The 7,545-nt window shown below is 37.7% G+C and overlaps 1 protein-coding gene across 1 annotated transcript in view; it reads left to right on the forward strand.

The window, feature by feature from the left end:
* The window catches only part of FAM126B (family with sequence similarity 126 member B), an 81,595-nt gene that overhangs the window by 22,790 nt on the left and 51,260 nt on the right, over window positions 1-7,545 (forward strand). The window contains exon 3 of the mRNA XM_023510385.1: window positions 2,587-2,683. The gene's annotated coding sequence lies outside the window, so the exon portion shown is untranslated. The remainder of the gene's footprint in view (window positions 1-2,586; window positions 2,684-7,545) is intronic.

Below are 7,545 nucleotides of genomic sequence, written 5' to 3' on the forward strand. Positions count from 1 at the left end.
CCTCAAGCTGTCATCCTGGGTAGAGTGCTTTGGCATCACAGCTCACAGCAACCTCCAACTCCTGGGCTCAAGCGAGTCTCCTGCCTCCATCTCCCAAGTAGCTGGGATCACAGGCACCCACCATAACGCCCAGCTATTTTTTGGTTGCAGCCATCATTGTTGTTTGGTGGGTCCAGGCTGGATTCGAACCTGCCAGCTCAGGTATATGTGGCTGGCGCCTTAGCCGCTTGAGCCACAGGAGCCAAGCTGCTCATTTAGTTTCTTATAGATCTGAATTCATTGGTGAAATGTTTCATCTTTCATCAGTTTTGTTCATTTCCCCCTCTATTTTCTATTAGTTAGAATTACTTTAAATAATTGTCTTTATGTGTTAACTCCATTATTAAGTCATCTGTGCTTCTGATTCTCGAGTCTAGTTTGCTCTTTATTTTCTTCTTTACATAGTTAATTTTTTATCATTTGTCAGACTTTGTATGTGAGAGAACTATAGAAGCTCCAGACAGTGTTATTTTTCATTGATAAGAAGCTAATTTCCTCCAGCCAGTCAGGATTGAAGTGCTAAAGGTTAATAAAACTCAGTTTTCCTGTTGTTTGTCCTTTGTGTGTGTGTTTTGTGTTTTTAATTGAGGACCTAATAGGTATCTGTCTCCTTAGCCCTGAAAGATTATAGGAGAACTGTCTCAACAGAGGTTCCCTGGATAGTTCTCCAATCTGTCTTCTTACACTGCTGCAAAATGTGGCAGTTGTCTTCGTAGTTTAAAATTCACCAGGTATAAACAGAAAGAGCTTATTCCCATTCCTATTTCCTTGATACCAAGTGTCCCTCTCAGAGTGTTAATTAGTCTCTTATATGTCTTTCCAGAGGTATTTTTAAAGTTTTTTCCCTACTACAGAATTTTCTGATAAAATAAAAATCTCATCTGAAAGCCCAGTGTTTAAGAGATGAAGATTCAGCTGCTGTGGTTGGGGTAGAGGGTCCAGACACATCTTCAGTTTAAAAAATATTGGAGGCTTTGACTTGGCACCTGTAGCATAGTGGTTATGGCACTAGCCACATACACCGAGGCTGGCGGGTTCGAACCCAGCTTGGGCCAGCTAAACAACAATGATAACTACAACCAAAAAACAGCTGAGCATTGTGGTGGGTGCCTATAGTCCCAGCTACTTGGGATGCTGAGGCAAGAGAATTGCTTAAGCCCAAGAGTTTGAGGTTGCTGTGAGCTATGATACCACAGCACTCTACCTAGGGTGACATAGTGAGACTCTGTCTCAAAAAAAAAATTGGAGGCTTTATAATATTTAATTCCAAGAGAATTTTATTGTATATTCTTTGTATTTAAAAACTATATTTTGTTAATAAATGTATTTTAAAATATTAATTTCTATTAGTATTTTATTTATTTATTTATTTATAGATAATGTAGAGTCTCACTCGATTGCCCTGAGTAGAGTGCTATGGCGTCATAGCTCACAGCAAACCTAAAACTCTTGTGCTCAAGAGATCCTTTTACCTCAGCCCCTCAAGTAGCTAGGACTACAAGCATCTGCCACAATGCCTGGCTGGTTTTTCTATTTTTAGTAGAGATGGGTCTCACTCTAGCTCATGCTGTTCTCCAACACCTGAGCTCAAGCAATCCACCTGCCTTGGCTTCTCACAGAGCTAGGAGTGTGAGCCACCACAACATTGGGCCTTCTATTAATATTTTAGATTTTAAAATTGTTGGTACAGTTTTGAATAGAGAGGTAGAAAGTGTTTATTTTTAGCATTTTGAAATTATTTTCTCTGACCAAAAATCTTTCAATATGTTTTTATGCCATAAATTGAAGCATTTTCTGTATTCTTTTTAAAAAATGATACATTTTTGGCACCACCTGTGGCTCAGTGAGTAGGCCGCTAGCCCCATATACTGAGGGTGGCGGGTTCAAACCCAGCCCTGCCCAAACTGCAACAAAAAAATAAATAGCCGGATGTTGTAGCGGAGGTCTATAGTCCCAGCTACTCCAGAGGCTGAGGCAGGAGAATCGCCTAAGCCCAGGAGTTGGAGGTTGCTGTGAGCTGTGATGTCACGGCACTCTACCAAGGGCAATAAAGTGAGACTCTGTCTCTAAAAATAAATAAATTAATTAAATGATACATTTTAAAGTTATATGAAACTCATTTTCACATAAGCATATTAAGATTTTACCAAGAAAAAAAAAAGATTTTACCAAGAGCATTTAAAAAATTTTTTTGTGTGTCTGAGTGTATGTGTGAGAGAGAAATCATTGTAACATATTTCAAAAATTAGAGGCATAGAATTTTTTGTTTATTTGCGTGAGCCTGATAAAAATTAAGTAGCCTGCTCAAGGCCTTATAGATAATTAATGGCAAATTTGAAACTAAAATTCAGATTTTCTGTTTCTAAAATGATGGCTTTTCTTAGATTTGATAAAAGTATACAAGTATGCTAATTGTTATAGAAAGTTTCAGGATCCATTTGTTAAAATTTTTTTTTGAATGTCTTATCAAAACTGTTCTTTGTATTATATTTTCAATTAGCAATTGAAAATTTTCATTTCAATTTTTCATTTTCATTTTTTTTCTAGTGCTAAAAATATTTAACTCTCAACAAATGAATTCCACACTTGAACTCTGCTGCATTCCTGTGCCACCTCCTCCTTTAGAAAATTGATCTTAAAACAGGTAAAATTAAAACTTTAACTTTTTAAAGGATAAAGAATACATTTTCTGCATAGTTAGACAAGTGAGCATTTTGAGTAATCTGTGGTAGATAGCTTCTATTTATTGAGCAATTTTACCTTAAATAATCATCTTTTTGGGGGGTGGGATAGTCTCACTCTGTCATGCTAGGTAGAGTGTGGTGGTGTCATAGCTCACAGCAACCTCAAATTCTTGGACTCAAGCGATCCTCTTGCCTTACTTTTTCTATTTTTGGTATAGATGGGGTCTTGCTCTTACTCAGACTGGTCTGGAACGCTGAGATTAGGCAATCCACCTGCCTCAGCCTCTGAGTGCTGGGATTATAGGCTTGAGCCATTCCACCCAACCTCATAAATGAACTTTTTTTTTTTTTTTTAGAGAGACAGAGTCTCACTTTTCGCCCTCGGTAGAGTGCTATGGCATCATACCTCACAGCAACCTCCATTCTCTTGCCTCAGCCTCCGGAGTATCTGGGACTATAGGTGCTTGCCACAACGCCCGGCTATTTTTTTTGTTGTTGCAGTATGGCTGGGACCGGGTTTGAACTTGTCACCCTTGGTATATGGGGCTGGTGCCCTACTTACTGAGCCACAGGTGCCACTCCATAAATGAACTTTTTAAATTAAAAGACTTCTGAGACCAAAAAAAAGTTCACAAATGCTGCTCTGAACCACTAAATTTTGTGACCTATTAAGTCAGATAAATATAGAAAACATCTGGTGTGGTGTTTATGCTTGTTAGGCTCAACAATATCTTATTTCCTCCCTTTTAAGACCCTTTTTTCCTCACATTTTAACACTTTTAAAATCAGGATATGTCTTGTTAGAAGAAACTCATCATCAGCTTCTAGGCACGTAAATTGTGAAGTAGCTGTACTCATCTACTTTGTATTTCTTTTTCTTTTTTTTTTTTTTTTTGAGACAGAGCCTCAAGCTGTCACCCTGGGTAGCGTGCCATAGCATTACAGCTCACAGCAACCTCCAACTCCTGGGCTCAAGCGAGTCTCCTGCCTCTGCCTCCCAGGTAGCTGGAACCACAGGCTCCCGCCACAGTGCCCGGCTATTTTGTGGTTGCAGCTGTCATTGTTGTTTGGCGGGCCCGGGCTGGATTTGAACCCACCACCTTATAGTTCTATGTGGCTGATGCCTTAGCCACTTGGGCCACAGGCACCGAGCCTCTACTTGGCATTTCTAGAATTTAGCTTTGGGTATTCTTTTATTAACTTATCATTTCAATTGACATTAGTAGCACCACGTTGAGGTTGCTCAACACATTTTAAGTGAAATATGTTCCTAATTGCTGCTTTAAATGTCTACAGGGATTGGATGTGGTGGCTCATACCTGTAACTTTAGCACTCTGGGACAGTGAGGTGTGAGGATTCCTTGAAGTCAGGAATTTGATATCAGACCAAGCAAGGGATACCAGCTTAAGCAAAAGTGAAATAGAAAAAATTAGCTAGGCATGGTAGCATGTGCCTGTAGTTCCAGCTACTCAGGAGGCTGAGGCAGGATGATTTCTTTCTTTTTTTTTTTTTTTTTTTTTTTTTTTTTTGAGGCAGAGTTTCACTTTGTTGCCCTTGGTAGAGTGCCGTGGTGTCACACAGCTCACAGCAACCTCCAACTCCTGAGCTTAAGTGATTCTCTTGCCTCAGCCTCCGGAGTAGCTAGGACTACAGGCGCCCGCCACAATAGGCCGGCTATTTTTTGGTTGCAGTTCAGCCGGGGCCGGGTTTGAATCCGCCGCCTTTGATATATGGGGCCTGCGCCCTACTCACTGAGCCACAGGCGCCGCCTCAGGATGATTTCTTAAGCCCAGGAGTTTGGGGTTGCAGTGAGCTGTGATGACACAACTGTGTTCTTTTCGGGGTGATAGCATGTCTACAATATATCACTGTATAATGTAGCCTTTGAGAACAAACAGTTGTCTTACTAGAAGATGGCCTGCATATGCCAGTTAATTAAAAGACAGCAAAATTGCCAAATCTATCAATCTCTGTTTTCAAACCTGGGCAAGGTTGGTGTTACTGATTCATGTGTCTGGGAGAATATCTGTCAAAATTTCTCAGTAGTTTTCCAGCTTCCTACGGGTGAGTTCTGAAGAAGCTATTTAACTTCCATCTATATTTAGTTGTCCAAATACAATTATTAACCATAACCATGCAGAAAACACAGGTAAAAGTTTTTTTTTTTTTTCTTCTTGGTCTTGTCTTTTTTTTTTTTAAACTTAATTTTATTAAATAATATACATTTATGGGTACAATTTTTGAAGAAGCTATTTAACTTCCATCTATATTTAGTTTTCAAAATAGAATTATTAACCATAACCATGCAGAAAACACAGACAAAAATTTTAGATTTTGTTAGGACCTAAAATAAAGCTGTGTGTGCTATAAGGTACTAATAAGTTATGTTCATTAGCACAAGTAACCAAATCGGCAGATGTTTGTTGGCCTGCTATGTGCCCAGCACTTAGGATATAATGCCTATCTCTGTGAAGTACAGAGTCTAATGGGAAAGACAGACAATATAAGAAAACAAATAAGATAATTACAGTTTGTGCTAAATGCTACAAAGGAAATGGGAAGAGGGATAGGGGTTGGAGGGAGGAGAAAATAGGGGGAACACACACCAAAACATAAACACACATGGAAAACATAATGGAAAAGAATCCCAATAACAAATGCAACAAAAAATACTAAGATATTTAGGAATTAATTGGAAATTGTTTTCACTTATATCAGGAAAACACAAAATTTATACTAAGACGTGAAAGAGGGTTTTTAATAAAGGATAGTACTATGCTCCTGTATGGGATAACTCAGTATTGTGAAGATGTAATTTAGAATTAACTTATACATTTAATTCCTCTAAGGATGGGGTATGGGAAAGAAATTCACAAAAAGTCTAATCTTGAATGAAGCAAGCAATAATGATGAAATATACTTTTAGAAAGAAGAATTAGAGTATGATTTGTACTATTATATATTAAAGTAATTGAAAGATTGTGGTCATGGTGCAAAATCAGCCGGGAAAGTAAAACAGGAATAGTTACAAATATAATATATACGAGACTTTAGTAACATTTCCAGTCTTTGAAAAAAAAAAAAGGGACATGCAAACAATGTATTAGAACAACTGATGGGGGGGGGAACTGAGAGAAAAAAATTGTCAGATATTAATATTATATTCTAAAATAAATTCCAGAGTAATGTTTTAGTAATAGGTACTCACTAGAATGTTGTGATTCTGATTTTTATTATATTAGCTTTAAAAGTCTTATATACTAGGCTGTGGACTGCTACCAATCTGTGGCCTGTTAGAAACCAGGCCAGACAGCAGGTAGTGAACAGCAGGCTAGAAAAGCCTCATTTGTATTTTCAGTTGAAGCTTCATCTGTATTTATAGCTTCTCCCTATGCTTGCTTCACTGTCTGAGATCCTGCCTCTTGTGACATCAATGGAGGCATTAGATTCTCAGAGCAGCATAAACCCTACTGAAAACTGCCAGTACACAGAGCAGGGAAGTGGCTCATGCCTCTAATTCTAGCACTCTGGGAGGCCATGGTAGGTGGATTGCTTGAGCTCACAGAGTTTGAGACCAACCTGAGTAGAGTAAGACCCCATCTCTAAAAATAGCTGGATATCATAGCAGGTGCTTATAGTCCCATATACTTGGGAGGGGCTGAGGCAAGAGCCCAAGAGTTACCAAGGGCGATGAAGTGAGACTCTGTCTCTACAAAAAAAAAAACAAAAAAACAAACCTTTGTCAAGGAGAATAAGATAGATCAACAGGCTTTTGCATTTTTAGTGAATGTAAAAAGCACAATGTAGAACACTATGATATGAACATGACTATTTAAATTACATATACACACATATAAATACATACATGTATATAAATGTACATTTGAAAGAATGGGTAATATTTACATTTGTAGGTGGATTGGGAGATAGGATTTTCTAAGTTCTAGTATTTTACAGGCATATATTATTATTTTTTAATTGATTATTATTATTATTATTATTGAGACAGATTCTCACTATGTCTCCCTGGGTAGAGTGCCATGGTGTCACAGCTTACAGCAACCTCCAGCACTTGGGCTTAAGTGATTCTCTTGCCTCAGCTCTCGAGCAGCTGGAACTATAGACTCCTGCCACAATGCCTGGCTATTTTTTTATTGTAGTTGTCATTGTTGTTTGGGAGGCCTGGGGTGGATTTGAACCCACTAGCTCCAGTGTATGTGGCTGGTGCCCTAGCCGCTGATCTATAGGCACTGAGCTAAGGCATATATTATTTTTTACTTATTTATTTATTTTTTATTAAGTAAAATACATATAGATCACATATATTTATAATAAAAATTTTTAAAATGAAAAATGAGTAAGACTAAAATTTATTTTTTTATATGTATAAAATCATGGAGCAAAAAGTTAAGATACATACAGCAGGATTTTTTAAAATTTTCCAGTAAAAATTAATATCAATAATATAATATCCAGTAATAGAGGATATTGGATATTGTTTTAAGTTCTGATTTTATTTTGGAAAAATTTGTCCTTTTTCCACCACTGCACTAAAATTTTCATACTACTTATGGCACTGGACTACACCTGCCTTTCCATCTTTAACTCTTATCCCTTGACCTTGATGCTCCAAGCCACTTGGATCTTCCTTCAGATTCTACAATTTCCTGGTCATTTTTCTTGCCACATGATCTTTATGTAGGCTATTTCCTCTTCCTAGAATGTTCTTTTTCTACTCCTTTTATTTAGTGCTGCCTCAGAGAAGCCTCTTTTGATTTCTTTTTTTTTTTTTTTTTTTGAGACAGAGCCTCAAGCTATCCC

This window comes from Otolemur garnettii, unplaced genomic scaffold (assembly GCF_000181295.1).
Source record: "Otolemur garnettii isolate 467f Iridium unplaced genomic scaffold, OtoGar3 scaffold00013, whole genome shotgun sequence".
Lineage (NCBI taxonomy): Eukaryota > Metazoa > Chordata > Mammalia > Primates > Galagidae > Otolemur > Otolemur garnettii.